We start from the raw sequence: 19,766 nt of genomic DNA, 5'->3' as shown, positions 1-19,766 counted from the left end.
AGGACACTTGCTAGGGACGTGCGGTAGAGGGGTCACTGCCTGGGGGTTGTAGGGAGAGAGGGGACTCACTCCTACTACAGCCGAGGAGGAGGGAGGACTCAGTGGATGGGCAGGGGGACTTGCTGAAGGCGACCAGGGTGGTCAGAGACCAAGGCCTCTTACTCCAACGGGATTCTCCAAGGACAGGGAGGGAAGGCCAAGGTCAGGCCAGAGAGCAGTGGGCTCAGGAGCCTGGTCCGAGGAGAGCGACTGTCCATACACAGAACGACCCCCCGGGACCTTCAGTTTCCAGGATGAGGCCTCCTCTCGCAGACGGGGGCGTGCTGACTGTGCTCCAGGCCACGTCTGAGCCCTGGGCGGGCAGGGCCTTTCTCCCCGTGTTGCCTGGTCTCCCGCCTGGAAAGCGGACCAGCTGCCCCTGTGCGCGTGGCTGGGGCTCCCGGGCATGGAAAACCCCCACCACCCAGGACTGGAGGGGGGACGGCTCCGCTTGGTGGAGCAGAACGCAATCTCCAAAGTGGTCCGACAGGCTGGGCGACCGCAGGACAAGGAGCCTTTGTGCTGTGAGATGGGGGCCCAGCCGGGAAGGAGAAGGCTCCCGGGGCCTTGGCTGTCAAGGCTTCGGGAGCCCCAGCTGGTTGAGTGCGTCCCCCACTCCCACCCGGTGCAGCGCCCTCACCCCGGCCCCAGGGCCCCGCCCGCTCCACCCCGGCCGGGCTGCGGGGGGGCCCTCACAGCCCCCAGGGGACGTCTGCCCTGCTGGTGACCGCCTCCCTCCTAGACAGGGCGCAGCCACTCGGGAAGGCGGCCCAGCGGCTATGTTTCCCAGCCCGCCCTCCCCTCCCCCGCCCCCCGCCCCCCGGCATTGCCCAGGCATCCGGGCCAAGCGCCTTCACCTGGGAGGAAGCGGATCAAATCCCCAGCTTCTTCCCGGAAGGAAACAAGGTCCGGGAAGAAAGCTGACCCTGCCGCCACCTGAAGGTGCTGGGTCTGCAGGGCCCTCCCCCCCTGAGCTCCTGCACCCCCCCCCCCCCAGCCCCCTGCCTCGGCCTCAGCTGCCCACTGAGGGCAAGTGAGACGCTCCCATGGACAGCCCCCAGCAAGGGTGAGAGGCTGGTGGGTGGCAAGGCCTCCTGGCAAACGGGCGCCCCTGGCATTTCCGCTCCCAGGGAGGCGCCCCACCCACGTCCTCCTTCCTTCTTCCCTGCTGTTTGGCTTGGCAGGGCCTCAGCTCCCCGCGGGGCCCGCACCCGCAGACAACTCTCCCTTTGTGAGGAGGGCCCTGCTCCCTGGCGGGCTCCCTTCATTCCGAACATGTAGCTCCGGGCACGGAGAAGTCTTCAGTAACACGCACGGGGAGATGGGCGCGGCACGTTGTTGAGGAACAAGCCAGTGCTGAGCAGCACGTGGGTGCGACGCTGGTCCATCCGTGGGACGGACCAGGACGAACGCTCCACGGACTCACACCCAAGGAAAGGACCAGGCGGGCACTCACCAGCTCTCCTCTTGGATTATTGGATTACAGTGATTTTGTTTTCTTCGTGTTTCCTGTTTTAAAGTGTTTTCTATAGTACATGTGTTCTTTCCTATTAAGAAAAAGAATGATAAACGTTACTTTTATTTTATTTATTTTTAATTTGTCCTTACTGTTGAAAGTATTACGGAAGTCCCCTTCCTCCCCACCCCACTGACCCTGTCCCCCCCGGCCCCCGCCCCTCCCAGGCCTTCACCACACTGCTGTTTGTGTCCATGGGCTGTGCGTATATGCTTATAAGTTCCCCTGTTAATCACTCTCCACCCCTCCCCCAACCCCCGCCTTTCTCAGATTCCTCAGTCTGTTCCATGCTTCTATGTCTCCGGATCTACTTTATTCATCAGTTAATTTTGTTCATTAGATTCTTCATATGCGTGAGATCATGTGATACGTATCTTTCTCTGACTGGCTTATTTCACTTAGCACGATGCTCTCCAGGTCCCTCCACGCTGTCTCAAAGGGTAAGAGATCCTTCTTTTTACAGCTGCACAGTACTCCCCGGTGTAAATGTCCCACAGCTTTTTATCCACTCGTCTCCAGATGGGCACTTGGGCGGTTTCCAGGTCTTAGCTATGGTAAATGGCGCTGCTATGGACACAGGGGGACATACATTCTTTCCGATTGGTGTTTCAGGTGATGAACGTTACTTTTAAAGGCACCCATTCCGGCAGCAGTGGGAAGAGAGTCAGGGATGGGTCCTGTGCCTGGCCTGCTCCTTAGGGGCCTGGACAGCCCCGAGGAGGTGAGGGGTGTGGCAGCTGGTGAGGAGGTGAGGGGTGTGGCAGCTGGTGAGGAGGTGAGGGGTGTGGCAGCTGGGCAGTGCTCCCGGGGGAGGGCGGGCTGTCCAGGTCACATCCCGCACTGCACTCCCCCTTCCTCCTCGGGACGTTCTACTCGGGGGGCTGGCACTGTGACTTGGAAAGGCCCACGGTCTAGAAATGGGACCCTGGAATCCCCTTCTGGTGGAAGTGCTGTAGGTGGGGAGGGCTCCTCGTCCCCTCCAGTTGCTGGGGGAAGGGGGGTCCTTGGGTGCTGCTGGAATAAGAATTTCTGGAGGCCCCCACAGGAGGCGCGGTGTGGTAGAACGCTTCATTTCTGTGGAATGACACCCCTGGCTGCCACGGTCCCATTGCCCCGGGCCCACCACGGAAGTGCAGCGGTGACTTCGGAACGGCTGGAACGGAGGCCGTGGCCCAGAGTTTCCGCTCCATGTTGCACCGTCTAACCCAGCACCGGGCTGGCTTAGCTCATGTTCCCCGCGGCAGCCCATCGGTCCATTGCCGTTGGGGTCCGCGGGGCCACGTGGCTGTGCCGGGAACAGGGGCCGGAGCAAAGCCACAGGAACCAGAGCGCCAGGAGGGCGAGCTCCTTTGTTTGGGGGATTATATGTCCCCAGATCCATGGTCGGCAAACTGCGGCTCGAGAGCCACATGCGGCTCTTTGGCCCCTTGAGTGTGGCTCTTCCACAAAATACCACGGCCTGGGCGAGTCTGTTTTGAAGAAGTGGCGTTAGAAGAAGGTTAAGTTTAAAAAACTTGGCTCTCAAAAGAAATTTCAATCATTGTACTGTTGATATTTGGCTCTGCTGACTAATGAGTGTGCCGACCACTGCCCCAGATGGTCACAGGACCTGCTGCCTCTGGCCAATGACCTCTGCCCCCAGGTTTGATTGGCAGCAAGCACCTCCCCTATGCCATCCGGACTTTGCTGCGCAGGCATCTATCTCCCCTTGTTGGTGATCTGCGGGGAGGGGGCCGGTCTTCCCCTGGGGAGAGTGACACTGCAGCTCCCTGGTGAAGCTGCCCAAATGACACGCCTCCAATGCGTGGCCTTCCCTTTGCTCCTTTCCCGTTATTGATAACCAGCTAATGACCATGGTAGCAAAGGCACTGTGAGGTGTCTGAGACAGGGGGCGGTCTACTCAATTCCTGGCCAGATAAGTATGTGTGCGCTGTGACTGGAGGGACCCGCCCGAGAAGCATCCCACCCAGAGACCTGGGCCTGGGCACAGGGGGAGGGAGACCGACAGGAAAACAGACATTTTGTTATTCTCTTTCTTCAAGGCCACGCTGGATGTCCACCCACGTCTCCGTGGCCAGAGAGGCAGGGTGGGCCCAGCCAGAGGAAGTGGTGTAAGGGACGCAGGGCATCGTCGCTGCCACAGGGTCGCTTCAAGGCCCCACAGCCTTCAGGGGTCCTTCGTGGCCCTCCAGACCCTCTAGCATTCCCTGTGCGGGCTGTCCACCTTGTGGCGTTTTAAAGGGAGTGTTTTCTCCCACGGCACGGGAGCTCTTTCTTCTTCAATTCTTTCGTCTCCAGTGCCTAGCACAGCGCTCAGGGGACAGCCATCAGTGGCCACGAGGTAACTTAGAGGTGAGTGACCAGAGCGGTCCTTGGACCTGACTAAAGACAGTTATGGGGAAGGAACTCCAAAATTAACAACCAGCTGCTTGTTAGCTCAGCGATCGAACTGGATATAGGGACGCAAGAGAATCCCAAACCAGCCGCCGTGTTGATTTCTCAGTACCAATGACTATGGTGGACTAGGCGTACCCCCAAATCAGCAAACGCTACAAGTCAAGTTGGTTTCGGACATTTGCTTTGTTTGCTTTGTTTTGTTTTTGGAGAGCTCAGTTACCAGCACCATCAGAACTCACCTTCCTTTTCCCTTAAAGTCCTCACGTAGCTGCTGACCCTCCAAGCATGTGAGCAGGTTCCTAAGTCAACCGTGTCACCTAATTTCATTGAAAATAGGGTCTGATGGTTTTTTAATGTTAGTATCCTGTTGCTGTGAGGATCGTGCCCTGACAGAAAGCCCTCAGAAATACTCTTTAATGTGTATAGTCACAACGTCCATGTCTTCATAAAGTATTAATAGCATGTTCTTATCTATATGGTGGCACTTTATAGTTTACATAGTTTTCATGGAATTCCTTTACGAAACAGAGAGAGCGTGTGTGACCTCATTTTGTGGGTGAGGAAACGGAGGCTTATGAAGTCCAACGGATTGTTTAGTCACAGCCGGAAAGTGCAGAGCTGGGTGTGAACTCGGGGTTGCTGACTCAAATCTCTGTGAACGTAAGGCCAGTGGCCTGCCGTGCTGACGGTGAGCTATTACGTTGGTTAACACCTTTGACCTCTCAGGGACTAAGGTTCCCAGTATTTGCACTGAAACAGCTCTCTCCCTAGTTTCCACATTTCTGTCCTTTGTCCTGCACTCTACCGGGCACTCAGACTTAAAACTAGGAAGTAGAGCCCAAACCAGTTTGGCTCAGTGGATAGAGCGCCGGCCTGCGGACTCAGGGGTCCCAGGTTCGATTCCAGTCAAGGGCATGTACCTTGGTTGTGGGCACATACCCAGTAGGAGGTGTGCAGGAGGCAGCTGATCGATGTTTCTAACTCTCTATTCCTTTCCCTTCCTCTCTGTAAAAAACTAATAAAATATATTAAAAAAAAAAAACAACACTAGGAAGTAGGGCAAAGAGGTGTTCCCTCCACCCATAATTAAGAATGCCAGAACGTTCTCTTCCCTTTTCCTCATGCCCTCAATACAAATTGCTCCAGTGCACTCATGCCTGGGATTCCATCATGTGTTGTTCTGGCGTGAAGCCAGGAGAAGGGGAGGGCTGTAGATCTCTGTTCGGTGCTACCCTGCGCCAGGCACACCTTCCTCTCCTCATCAGCCCCCTGCAGTGCAGCCTTCTGTCAATGCGGAACCGGAAAATCCGAGAACGGAGGTACTTTTTTTCAGGGTCACCAAACAGGGAACTAGAAGGGATCATACCTGAACCCGAGTTGGGCTGGCTCCAGACCTGTGGTTCATCTGCTGCTCTAGACGAACGTGGATGTGGGTCCAGCCCTGGAGTCCACATTTGTCTTATTAGGTATCTGTTTGCAGAGGAGGTGAGTTACCCACGGCGTGCCTGATGGGGGACCCCCGCCTATCTCCTCCCGCCTCCCCTTCCCGCCGTCACACTCCGCAGGACTTCTGATGCCTGAGGCCTTTCTTTGGCTTGAGAGCCTGTCTCCCCACGAATGTTAGTCTGGCAGACAAAGCACAGGAGAATGAACCCCTCACCCCAACCCCAGCAGCCCTCAACCAATGGCTGACAGCACTGGTGTACACCAGCCAAAGCTCCTTGGCCCTTGGGGTGGGGGAGCCCTGCAGGGACTCCCAGAATTCTCCACTGGGAGGAAGGTCCAGCTGTCTACAAAGTGATGTGCTGGGTAACACACCTGTTTTGGCTGCTGTCCTTTCCCCGCCTCAGTTCCAAACGTCACCGTAGATGTTTCCCGGGGCCCTTTCCAATATATTGCTCGTCCTTGAATGCTTGTCTCAGGGTTTCCAGGTCTGCTTCTTTGGAACCCAAACGAGTCCGATCAGCAACTGTCCTAAACATACACCTTTGGTAAAGGGAAGAGCCAACAGACCTCCATTTCATCCAACATCGGAGGGAATGGAAGAACCTCGCCAGCTCTCGTTTGTCCCCAGATATTTTCATGAGGCCAGCTGTTCCCCCCTTGCTCATTAGCGACGGCCAGGGGGCTGGAGTCCTGCTGCTGTTGGATGGAGTGCTCTAGAAATGTCAAATGGGGTCCAACGGGTTGTTGGTGGTGGTCAATTCTTCTAAGGCCTTGCTGATTTTCTGACCCGTTAACTCCATTACTGGGAGAGGAGTCTAATAGTCTCCAACTAAAACTGTGCATTTGCTCAAGTCTCTTTTAAGTTCTATCGGTTTTTGCTTTACGTGTTTCGAAGCTCTGTTGTTAGGTGCATGTTCTTCTAACCTCGCTGGTGCATGTGAGCTGTGACTTGAAAGATAAGATGCAATTTAAAATACGCCAAAGCCAGGAAGAACATTCCAGAAAAATGGAAATAATGATTGCAAAGGCACCAATGAATGGCCGGAATGGGTAGCGAATGAATGACGAGCACCCTATGGCTAGAGTAAAAGGTTAAGTGGCAGAGAATCACCTATGAACCATAAAATTCACCACATTTTGTTTTGCCAACTTTTGGCCTGATTTATCCACAGTGAGGCTAAGTGGATTATTTGGATCATTTACTCTATGGAAGCCACTGATTTGGGTGATCCAGTGTTCAGTGTGTATCGTGTGGGCAGTAGAACATGATTCTGGAACCAGTCTGCCCGAGTCCAGCTTCTTATTCCAACACTAGAGGCCCGGTGCACGAAATTCGTGCACGGAGGGGGTTTGTCCCTCAGCCCAGCCTGTACCCTCACCAATATGGGACCCCTCAAGGGATGTCCGACTGCCCATTTAGGCCCGATCCGGATCGGGCCTAAAAGGGCAGTTGGACATCTCTCTCACAATCCAGGACTGCTGGCTCCCACCTGCTTGCCTGCCTGCCTTCCTGATTGCCCCTAACTGCTTCTGCCTGCCAGCCTGATCACCCCCTAACCACTCTGCTGCCAGCCTGTTTGCCCCCAACTTCCCTCCTCTGCTGGCCTGGTCACCCCTAACTGCCCTCTCCTGCAGGGTTGATCACCTCCAACTGCCCTCCCTTGCAGGCTTGGTCCCTCTCAACTGCCCTCCCTTGCAGGCTGGGTGCCTCCCAACTGCCCTCTCCTGCTGGCCATCTTGTGGTGGCCATCTTGTGTCCACATGGGGGCAGGATTTTTGACCACATGGGGGCAGCTATATTGTGTGTTGCAGTGATGATCAATCTGCAGATTACTCTTTTATTAGATAGGATAGAGGCCTGGTACAGGGGTGGGGGCCAGCTGGTTTGACCTGAAGGGCGTCTGGGATCAGGTGGGGGTTCCCTTGGGGTGTGGGGCAGCCTGAGCGAGGGGCCTGTGGTGGTTTGCAGGCTGGCCACGCCCCCTGGCAACCCAAGCAGAGGCCCTGGTATCTGGAATTTATTTTCCTTCTACAATTGAAACTTTGTAGCCTGGAGCAGAGCCAAGCCTGGGGCTCCCTCCGAGGCCCGCAGCCATTTCTGTTGGGGTTATAATTGAAACTTTGTTGCCTTAAGCGGGTGGGCCCGTCCAGGGTGTGCGGAAAGCTTTGCTTCCCCTGTTGCCGGTGGCAACCCTGGCCTGTTCTCTCAAGCTCCATTCTGCCGCCATTTGTTTGAATTTGTTTACCTTCTATAATTGAAACTGTAGCTTGAGTGGAGGCTTAGGCCTGGCCAGGGCAGGCAGAAAGCTTGACTTCCTCTGTTACCTAGGAAACCTTGCTCTCTGTGGCTGTAGCCATCTTGGTTTGGGTTAATTTGCATGCTCGTTCTGATTGGGTGGTGGGCGTGGCTTGTGGGCGTGGCTTGTGGGTGTGTCAGAGGTATGGTCAATTTGCATATTTGTCTATTATTAGATAGGATTCCACTCGTCAAGTGAACCTGAGCTAGGACCTTAATTTCCTTCTGCCTCATATTCTCATCTGTGACAGCAGAGCTGCAACATTTTCTCATCACAGTAATGACCATGTCAGAAGGTTATTGTCAAGACGAAGCAAGTGGACCGGACAACATGCTTAGAAGCTTGTCCGGAAAACGGTAAGCATTCCACAGACAGCACCTGCTTGTTTCAAAAGCCACTGCGACAGGAGCTGAGAGAACCAGGCTGAGCCGGGCCTTTGTGAGGTTTCTGGGGCTGCAAACTACGTCCCGCGAGCTGGGTGGCTTCCAACGACAGAAGTGCTTTGTCTCCGAGTTCCGGAGGCCGGACGTCCGAAATCCAGGAGTCGGCAGAACCTCGCTCTCCCTGAAGGATCGAGCTGGTTTGGTTCAGTGGCCCTCAGACCGAAGGGTCAGGGGTTTGACTCCCAGTCAAGGGCACACACTTGAGTCGCAGTCAGGGTGCGAGTGGGAGACAGCCAACTGATGTCTCTCTCTGTCATTGATGTTTCTCTCTCTCCCCCTCCCCCCCCCCCCCATCTTACCTCCCTTTCACTCTCTCTAAAAAAAAGATCAATGGAAAAATATCCTTGGGTGAGAATTAAAAAAACAAACAAACAAAAATACATCTTAAGAACCTAAAGTTGGGAACAAGTTCGCCAGGCCCTGGGTTCCTTGCAACGCGTTGGACTCTTTGCGTGAGTTTCCGGAGAGGGATGGCTAGTTTGTGTGTTTTTTCTTTAATGTGATAAAAATTCGCTCTGCCAGCTGAGCATGTTTGGGGTGAGCAGGTTACTCTCTCCGCGGGGGAGAGAAGTGTTAGCGTGAGGCCCCTGGGGCGTGCTCGGTGCTGCCTGCAGCTTCGGCGGAGGCTTAGCTGAAAGGTACGGCAAGTCTGAAATACGTATTTTACCGTGGAGGCCGTGGGGCTGTCCTCGATTCCGTCAGGCGCGCACAGGGCATCCTGGCACGCGAGGCAGAGAGGGCCTTGAACTTCCTGCTCACATCCCCGGAGAGGCAGGATCTGCCCGCTCACCCTCAGGAGCGGGTCACACAGCCTCTCCTGAGGCCCGTCCAATCAGAAAAGCAAATCCTCTACCTCCGAGGAAGGCGGGGGAAGCTGCACAAAGAGAGGAAGGACACCCCAGGCCAGTTTGGCTCAGTGGGTGGAGTGGCGGCCTGTGGACTGAAGGGTCCCGCATTCATTTCCGGTCAGGGCACATGCCCGGGGTGCGGGCTAGTTCCCAGCGGGGGGTGTGCAGGAGGCAGCCGATCAATGATTCTCTCGCATCATGAATGTTTCTATCTCTCTCCCCCTCTCCCTCTCCCTTCCTCTCTGAAATCAATAAAAATATATTTTTTAAAAAAGAGAGAGAAAGAACAAAAGAAAGAAATCATTTGGCGAAGTTGTTGGCTGAGGTTTTCAAGCTTCTCCTTTGTAGTCTAACCGGAGAATCCCAGAGCAGGTCCAGGTTTGCCACCCACAGACCAGTGTTCTCTGAGGCCACGAGCAGGAGGGGCTCAGGGCAAAGGCAGGGCCTCGGGTCTTCAGTGGCACATCCCGAGGGCAGCTAACGTGAGTAGGAGAGTCGGGGCTGGGGTGTGGGGAAGGTCGGGGCTGGGGTCCCCCGAGGGGGAAAAGCAATGTTGGCAGATGGGAAGTCAAGCTCTTTGGACTTGTCCAGCTTTGTCCCTTCAAATCACATCCACCTGCCCCAGGACCGCTATCGCTACCAAGGCCAGCCCAACCTGAACTTCCGACGGTGGGTCCATCCCACTGTGTCACCGTACAGCCTTCCTCCCCAGCGTTCCTCAGAGGGGAAACCTGCTGCCTACCGACATCCGGGGCGTTCTAGAGGAAAGAGGAGGGCAGAGGCACCCGAAAGGGCCCCGAGGTGTGGCAGCAGGCTCCAGCCCGACTCCCTGGTGCTCGTCGTTTTGTGTGTTCGGCTGCTGCGGGTCCTTTTTGCCACCAACTGGGGCACCAGCTCCTTCTCCAACCTGTACCTCTGGTTCTCGCCACCGTCTCCTCTAACTGCCCCCGTCCTGTTACCCCGAGGAAAGGTCCGACCCCAGGCCTGCAAATCCGGAAGGGCCGATGCTGAGAGTACAAAGGAGGGGTGAGAAGGTGGAAGAGTGGATCCAGGCCCTGGGTCTGGGAGTAGAGAACCGTTCTCGGCCTTGGACGAGGCAGGATGCTTCTCCTCCATGTTGCCTTAGGATTAGGGTTGCCGACGTAGCAAATGAAAGTACTGGATGCACTGATACACAATACAATGCGGAGGAATCTCGAAATCACGTGAAGTGAAAGAAGCCAGTTTCAAAAGACCACATGTGGCGTGAGTCCACGTAGGTGAAATGTCCGGAATGAACAAACCTATAAAGACAGAAGGTAAATTTGCAGTTGCCTAGGGCTGTGGAATAAGGGGGCAGGGGTGGGGAGTGACTGATAATGGTGACAGGGCTTCTTTTTGGGTGATCAAAATGTTCTAGAAGTAGTTTGTGGTGATGGGTGCAAAACTCTGTTCCTATACTAAAAACCATTGAACTGTACAATTAGAGCGGTGGGATTTTATCATACATGACTATCTTAAGAAAGCTGTTTTAAAAATACATATGACCAAGTTAAATTTGAATTTTGCATAAACCATGAAAAGAAATTTAGTATAAGTATATCCTACACAATACTTGGGGCATATTTATACTAAAAATATTTTCATGGTTTATGGGAAATTCAAATATAACTGGATGTCCTCTACTTTATAGGTAACCCTACTTATAATTCAAGTAAATGTCTCAGAGAGCACGAATCCATAGCCCAAAGTGAGGAGAAATAGTTCATGAGATGGCATTTAAATGCGATTTAAAGGGGCCCTTACATAATTGGGCATCAAAATGCTTAGCAATTAAGCAAGACCAAGAACTTCTGGTTTAATAATAATAATTTTTAAAATCCTATATAATCAATAGGTAATATGCAAATTGATCCTCACACCCTCACAAGATGGCCACCCCATGTTATCACAAGATGGCCGCTCCCACATTGTCAGAAGATGGCTGGCAGGGGAGGACAGTTGGGGGCGACCAGGCCTGCAGGGGAAGGCAGTTGGGGGTGACCAGACCTGCAGAGGAGGGCAGTTGGGGGCAATCAGGCCAGCAGGGGAGCAATTAGGGGGCAATCAGACTGGCAGGCAGGCCAGTGTTTAGGAGCTAGCACTCCCGGATTGTGAGATGTGGGAGCCCCTTTCACGTCCTGAGTGGTTCAGGGTTCCTGTTCAGGGTTCAGGTTCTGGAGAAGGCCGCACACAAATGAAAAGAGACTAGAAAAGTATTAATTTGGGAATATTGGGGGCAAGGCCGGAGCCCACCTCTAGGGGGAGGACTACCACTGCTCTGGCCTTGCTATCCCTTTTATTAAGGTTCTGAGATACACCCATATCCTTTAGGCAGGAAATTCCAATAATAGCCAATCAGCAAGAATTTACATATGACTAACAGGTGGAGGCTGCTTTAACTACCAATGTCTCAACTAAACAATGAGTGATTAGCTCCGACCTTTCAGAGCAATTAAGGTTGACCAGCCTTCTGGATTCCCTGTTCACATCTCTCTATTAGTGACAATGATCGGTTTCTGGCAGTGAGAGGGATGTCCGACTGCTGGTTTAGGCCCGATCCCTGTGGGACATCCCCCAAGGGGTCCCAGATTGGAGAAGGTGCAGGCTTGGGCTGAGGGACACCTTCTCCCATTGCATGAATTTTGTGCCCCGGGCCTCTAGTCTAATCATAACTGCCAAGGCAGAGAGATACAGGAAGAAAGGAAATAGTGTTTAAATTGTATTATTAAACATTTCCAAAAAAATTTTGCAAGTGTTTAGAAGTAAGAAGAACTGGATATTTTATAAGAGCCTCCTAATCATTGCATTTTATGAATCTTGCCATTGGATTAGAAACAGTTTGAAGGAAGGTCACACGTGTGAGACTTAAATGCTTTTGACTTGCTCAAGTGTATGAGAAGTTATAAGGTTGTCATGTTTTATAAAAGAAAATGAAGGCACCTTTGAGGAAAGTGTTTAATATATATATGTGTATATATATCTATTGCTCTGGATAGTCCATACTTGTTTTGAAGGGATGCCTCCGTTTGCAGAATTCTCTAAGTTTGCATAATTGCTATCTCTACAGGATGGCCACACCCTGCTTTGATACTGGAAAATCCAGCATAAAACTGCTGCAATAGCACAAAGCAGTGCAGGCTTATTAAGCAATTAACCAGCAGGTTGTGCCTGCAAAGCTGTCGTGCTCCCAGGACAGTGGTAGCAGCAGGCAATGCTATTTTCATACCTTACAGCGGGGAAAATGTAAAACTGCAATACATTGCTCTGAATTTAGTAATTCGATAAACTGGGATTAGGATATTGTTGGGGTTACATGGTGTGGTATACAACCAAAAGTTAAGCTTTAAAAATTAAATATTTCAAATAAGTAACAGATGCTAAATTAACATCCTCTCGGTATGATAGCCAAACTTTCCCACTATGATAATGGTGTGATTAAAGAAACAATGATTTTTTTTCTAAAGGAAAATAAAAATGATAGATTAAAAGAAGTTAAAATTAAATTGGCAAATTTCATGTAAGTTCAGAGAAAGAGACCAAACCTTTCCCCTTGAATAATTTTATGGAACAAAAGTGATATCAACTATGTGATGGATATTATACATGATATAAACGTTGGGCTATGATTTTCAGAACATTTCCCTCTTCCTACTTACACCTACACTTAAAAATTTTTTTTTTTCATTTAGTTTCCACAGTGAGATTCAGCTTCTTAGATTCACGATGAGACTGCATAATTGTTCTCCGTTTGAGGGCTCAGGCCTTTACATTAAGAGATTTTTAAAAAGAAAGCATGTGATTTTTTTTTCCAAAATAAGAAGCAGAATTTAAGCATATGAAGAACATCTTGGGCCTGAATCTGCTTAAAAGAAGAACAATTCAGGCAGCTGATTTTACTCCTTAGATTAATAGGACTTTTTCTGCTAAAATTCCAGCACTATTCTGTTCTGGGGACAGGAGTGGGGAGAGTGCTGAAAACCCCGAACTGGCGCTGAATCCAGGCCCCTCCCGTCTCCTCCCCGTCTAGTGTGGGTCACATGTTCTGCGGGACTCTGCTTCCAGCTTGTTAATGAAAGTCTCCATACAAATGAAGTCGTTTCAACTTCTTGCACTCACAGAAATAGGAAGTTTGGTGTCACACTGAAAAGTCACAAACTGGTGGACTCCATAGCCCGCAGAACTGGGAGAATGCTCCCTGGACTAGGTCCATTGCGGAAGAACAACTGACTTCCTTAGAATCTCTCATTAAAATTAACCACATCCCCCAGGCAAGATGATTTGCAAATTGCAAATGGCACGCAAGGCTGGGGAACATGAGCCACGCTGGTGAAATCTGTGTGAAAGGCAGAGGTTGGCCTCACAAGCACGGACTCTCTCAGACCTGGGTAAGGAGAACACCCCATTCCTTTTCACTGATTCTTCAAGACGGGGTGTCTTTGAAACCAGCGTTACCCTTCCCATCGTTTGTTGTGTCCCAGAAGCTATTTCTTGAATGTTGTAGTGTGCCTACCTCTGGATCCAGGTTTCAGTCAAGCAAATAAAGAGACGTCGAGTCACTCCCAGCCACTCAAGCTGACACATTAAATCAAGAACACATGGAATCTCCGTTTCAACTTACATTACATAACACACGCTACTTTCTATTTATACAGATAAACTCAGTCCAATCCAGCGTTTTATTCCTTCCACTGGGATTCCTTTATTGGGTCCACACACATGTATCCCAGGTTTCTGTTGATATGAATCGGTTCTTTGGGCGTGTACAGCTCCCTCACAGGCCATATTTTGTACCTGTTGGGGCCTGTTGGAAATGTTTTTAAAATTTATTTTTCAATTACAGTGGACGTACGATAGTATATTCGTTTCAAGTGTGCAGCATAGTGATTAGACATTATATATCTTATGAAGGGATCACCCCAATACATCTAGTGTCCATTAAGTACCATGCGTGGTTATCACAATATTATTGACTGCTTTGCATCCTCATAACTATGTTTGTAAATGCCAATCTGTACTTTTCATCCCCTTTGGCCTTTTTCCCCCATTCCCCCCAATCCCTCTCCCACCTGATGAGTATCAATTTGTTCTCTGTATCTATGAATTTGTTTGTTTTTTAGAATCCACATGTAAGTGAAATCATATGGTATTTGTCTGTCTCTGTCTGACTTATTTCACTTAGCATAATCTCCTCTAGGTCCATCCCTGTTGTTACAAATGGCAAGATTTCGTTCTTTTTTTTCTTGCTGAGTAATATTCCATTGTATGTATGTACCACCGCTTTTCTTTTTAATCTTCACCCAAAGAGTGAGGATATTTTCCCATTGATTTTAGAGAGAGTGGAATGGAGGGGGGAGAGAGAGAAACATCGATGTGAAGAAACATCAGTGTGAGAGAGACACATCAATTGGTTGCTTCCCACCTGTGCCCCCACTACGATGGGGATCGGACCTGTAACCCGGGTAGGAGCCCTTGTCTGGAAATCGAACCAGGGACTGTCCGGTGTGCAGGCTGGTGCTCTAACCACTGGCCCACGCTGGCCAGGGCTGCACCACCGCTTTTTTATGCATTCATCTGTTGGTGGGCATTTAGGTTGCTTTTACTAGTATATCTTGGCTATTGTATATAATGCTGCAATCAACATAGCAGTGCATCTATCTTTTCAAACGTGTTTTGGATATTTTCAGATAAATACCCAGATGTGGAATTGCTGGGTCATGCCGGAATGTCAGCAGGGCTGAATCATTTGGAAATGGCTGAGGGCATTTCCCCAAACCTGAAAGGGATGCATGGATGATTGCTTGCTGCCAGACAGCTGAGGGCATTTCAATCTACATGTTATTGCCTCCTACTGGCCAAACACCTGAACAGCCGAAGGCAATACCTCCAATCTGACAATGGATTCTCTGTACTAAACCCTGACCTTTGATGTGTGTATCTACCTTGCCTTAGGGTAATTTGTGTTAATAAAAAGCAAGGGGTCCTGAGACAAGGGAGAACTTAGTTCCTTTAGCTAAGTCTTCTCTGGCCCCCCAAAATGCCTTCCAAAATTATGTTTCGTCCCTGGACTCTTATTTAATTTACACACAGCGCCTTCTCCAGATTCCTGAACCCTTCTAGATGCCGGATCAAGACCACCAGCAGGGTCATATGGCAGCTCTATTTTTAATTAATTTTGGAGGGAACCCCTGTACTGTTTTCCACAGTGGCTGCTGGAATTTGAATGGGTTTACTCCGTGGAGGCGTTAGAAGAGACCATCCCTGACGCTGGCAAACTGAACAAGGAGATTCAGCTGAAAAGGGCTGTGGTGACTGTTAAAAGGATGGATGAGTGTTGATGCTGTGATCGCACGAGCTTGTGCCCAGTGGCAGCCAGGAGGAAGGAAAGCGAGATGTGACGTGGGATCGGTGGGGCAGACTGCGGCCACGAGAGCAAACCAGGCCTGTCTATCCCTCACTGCCTCCCACCGGAGGGCACCCCCGCGTAGCTGCGCACTCGCACTGGCCTGGCCCAGAACCCGGAGCCGCCGAAGGAGGAGGTTGGCGGGACCTGGAGGAGCAGGAGCCTGGCTGCTGCCCCACGCCAGGGGCACGTGGGCAGATCAGCGGCCACGCATGTGAGCCCACACGCTGCTCGGGGCCCTGCACTGACCTCAGACACGGCAGAGCCTTCCCTTGTAACTTCCAAGTATCGAGCCCATTTCTCTCGTGGTCAAGCCCGACTCGGAAACACGCGGGGAGAGATGCTGGGAATGTGCTCCAGCTAAAATCTCACAGCACAGTCCCCAGAGAAACAAAGAATCAAGATGGCCTGTCGTCATGGCGCTGACACTGTAGTGAGAGAATGGACTAAGAAAATATACGTGCACATGTATAAATATGTGTGTATGTGTGTATGATTGCAACTTTCTGAGATAAGCACCTATCTCCATATGACAGATGAGGCCACTGTAGAACTAGCTGGAGCATTTTGCCCTCGTCCCACAGCCAGTCAGACCCAGATCCCAGCCCTGGATCAAGGCAGTTAGCGACGGAAGCCCGTGGCACGGCCTGCTGCTCTCCGGCTTGTGCTGCACGAAGCCTTCCCCGGGTCTCTCCTTTCCGGTGCGAGCTCAGGCGGAAGCAGCTCCTCGCCTTCACCCTGCTTGGTCCTTGGACTGTGCTGTGCCCACTGAGGATGGCCTCCACCTGGATAGAAAGTGGAGAGACAACACTCACGTGTCACGCACACGTTCGATGCACACTCGCTTCCGTGGCTGACGGTGCCGTGGAGCGGGCCCCGGTGACTCCCTGTTCTGTTGGCTTCATGCCTTGGACAGTCAGAGCGAGTGTGCGTATTCCCGGCCTGAGTCTTTTCTCAACTGCAGAAAAGGGGAAGCCGCCAGGGCTCCTTGGAGGGTCCCCCGTGTGCCGACGGGTGATCATCCCACAACCCTGACGGGTCAGGGCCAGGATGGGCCGGGGAGAGGGAGGGTCAGTGCGAAGGGGTCAGGTGGCGCTGGGCACAGACCTTCTCTGAAGGAGGGTCTTCCGGAGGACTATTACGTGAATTCCTGCAGCTTGTTCAGCCACGGGGAGGTCTGGGAGGCTTGGAACGTCAGGCCTCGGTCCCGTGTTTTCGTGTGCCCCACGAATGAAAGGGACCTTTGTTGACTTTCATTTCGATTTCTTTAACATTCAGCAGCGGAACACGGAAGGTGGTTCCTGACCCGGAGGGGGAAGAGGCCCCGCCCACCTGCCATCGTCTTGGCTCGGCTGTATCGGCTCCTGTGGAAACACGGGAAGGGACCTTGTTTGTGGTTGGTTGGGTTTCCTTTTTTCTAAACATCATTACCATTAGGTCTGCCGTGTTTCCTCAAATATGTGAGAGGAAGGGAGTGGTGATTTCCTAAAGGAAAGTATTCATATTTTTAGACTGAAATCTGCTTTTACAAAGCTTTTCTTTGAAAAAAAAAGAAAAAGCATAAAAAGAACGTTCTGAACAACAGAAAGTACCTCTTAAAAACCGTAGTTAAGTCAGTGGAGTTTATGCATTTGGGATATCAATTGCATTACATTATGGTGTAATGCAATGAGAAAGAGAGGAGCCATTGTGTTTTAAAAGATGACCCAAAACCATGTTTCTGGATTGTAGAATACCTGCCCGAACCCCACTGTGTCCTGGACTCTCTTGCTTTAGGATCACAAGTGAGCAGAGTCCGGGAGAGCCCGTCCCATGGAGCGAAGGACAGCATCGGTTCACGCTGTGAGTCATGGACGGGGAGGAGGGGTGTGTCGGGAAGAAGGCAGCGAAGGCCTGGGAGACACGCTGTCCTGTGGCGACACAGCCCAGCGGTTGTCATAACCCATGGCAGGTTCTAGCTTCGGGGAGTCCCAAGGCCACCCGGTCCGGTGCTGCTCGTATTGTTGACCTGGAGGTGGGGCCCAGGACTACGCATGCTTAACATGCAGCCCCGATGGGTTAGTCCCGTGGTCGGCAAACTGCGGCTCGCGAGCCACATGCGGCTCTTTGGCCCCTTGAGTGTGGCTCTTCCACAAAATACCACGGCCTGGGCGAGTCCATTTTGAAGAAGTGGCGTTAGAAGAAGTTTAAGTTTAAAAAATTTGGCTCTCAAAAGAAATTTCAATCGTTGTGCTGTTGATATTTGGCTCTGTTGACTAATGAGTTTGCCGACCACTGAGTTAGTCGGATGCCCCGGTGGGACAAGGGCCTGCCACACCACCAGCAGCCGGGGGTCGGAGAGGTGACGGGACCCGCGCCAGCATCTGCTTTAAACCTGAGACGTGCGCTTAGTGACGCTGTGCTGGGCACACCCGGGTGTCCACAGGTGGACACGGCCTCTGTGACGTGCTTTGTGGGCTCTGGGAAGACAACCCCATCTCCATCCCTCTCCGGCTTCAGGGTGGAATTAAAGAGGACACACAGCCATTAGGTCTCGGTTGCAGATAAGAATTAGCATTGATATCCCAAGTGCTAGAGGGATGTGATAATGGGTAACTAGGCATTTCTGAGCAGATGTTGATACTGGAGGAGGAGGTGGTGTGACGTTGCACAGGCCTGGAAAGGGTGCCGTGGAGGGAGGGGGTCACAGGTCACACAGCGAGACTAGCTGGAAGAGAGGAAGTTTTGTTTGTTAATCCTCACCCGAGGGTATTTTTTTCCATTGATTTTTAGAGAGAGTGGAAGGGAGGGAGAGGATGAAACAGAGAGGGGGAGGGGGAGAGAAACATCGATGTGAGAGAGACACATCAATTGGTTGCCTCCTGCACATGTCCAGACCAGTACTTGAAAGCTAAAGTGCTATGGGTTAAAGAAGACTAAAGCTACATTTCTTACACATCGGAGTGTACAAGAATAAAACGTACTGAGAGACAGACTCACCACAGATGTATAGACCATTTTATTCTTGCTCCTCTAATTAGACCTGATTCTTGCTCCTATATATGTAAGAACCATTTTGGTTCCTTGACCAGGAATCTAACCTGAGACCCTTCGCTGTGGGGGCAGAAGCTCTAACCACTGAGCCACGCCCGCCAGGGCTATTTTCTAAATTTTTATCATAAAAGTCTCAAACATTTAGGAAGATTAACATAATAGTATATTTATCCCCAGATATCATCTATGTTAAAGAATTTTAACCATACCCCCGTTTTTGCATCGTGTGTGTGTGTGTGTGTGTGTGTGTGTGTGTGTGTGTGGTCGGGTGCAGCTCCTCTGGGATCGCAGAGTGTGAGATGGAGAATCCCAGACGCAGAGAGGTTGGAAGTCTCTCCTGCTCACGGGGGGAAGGGGACAGCCCCGCGGTTCCTGGATCCCAGCCTCCGTGCTTCCCACTTGAACGGAGCCTGCGATTGGCTCCTGCGACTCACGCCGGCACTTGGATCGCGCTTTTGGCATCAGGTGGTTTCACGTATGCATGTGATCTCCATGTCACCCTCCCTGGGGTCAGGGAAGTAGGAACACAGCAGGGCGAGGAGACCACAAGGGCAGGGATGGCCCTCCCGGCAGCGTGCGTCCAAGGCGTCAAAGCTCAGAAGACGCGCGCTGCTGCTCTCCTGCTGACTTCAGGCTTCGTGTGACGCGTGAACAGGAAAAGCTGGAAAAGTTAACGAGGCCGATGACTCGCAGAGAGCCAGGCACCGCCCAGGGAGAGCGCCGGCCGGGCATGCGGGCCCCACGCTCATCCTCTCCACGCGGGACCCTGTGAGCCCTCACCTGCCGGCGCCTCTCTGCTCTGGGCTCTGCACCCGCTGCTTCCTCTTCCTGGGACACCCCAGCCTCTGCACCCCACCCACCCAGGACTCCTCCTCGGTGGCACTGTGACCCGGGCTGTCAGGTCCTGTGGATCTGTTTCTCCGGGAGCCGCGGCGGCACCGTGAGGAAACCGTGTTCATCGCCCGTGGAGGCAGCGTGACTCAGCCCCGCCACGAGCAGAGCGCAGTCCTGTGCGTGGACCGGGCCACCAGGAGCCCTAGGCGCGCACAGGCCTGGGCAGCCGGCTTCACGCACGCGGACAGTGCGGCGGGGGGTGTGGATTTTATTTTGCGGGTTGTTGTTCAGGAGTGAGAGGAGTGAGGGAGGTCGGCGCGCAGGTAGATGGGGACCAGGGGGCCCCGGCTTCAGTGCAGGTCAGACGAGGCCTAAGCATGTGGGAAGGCGCCGAGGGGATGTCTAAGGAGTAATGATGGCTTTTCCCCCCCCAACAAAGACTGAACAGAGCTCGGTGCAAGTGGGGGACAGACGGCGATGGAGAGAGCACAG

The sequence above is a fragment of the Eptesicus fuscus genome, chromosome 8, assembly GCF_027574615.1.
Source record: "Eptesicus fuscus isolate TK198812 chromosome 8, DD_ASM_mEF_20220401, whole genome shotgun sequence".
In the NCBI taxonomy this organism is placed as follows: domain Eukaryota; kingdom Metazoa; phylum Chordata; class Mammalia; order Chiroptera; family Vespertilionidae; genus Eptesicus; species Eptesicus fuscus.
Note: the sequence above shows the minus strand (reverse complement) of the source record.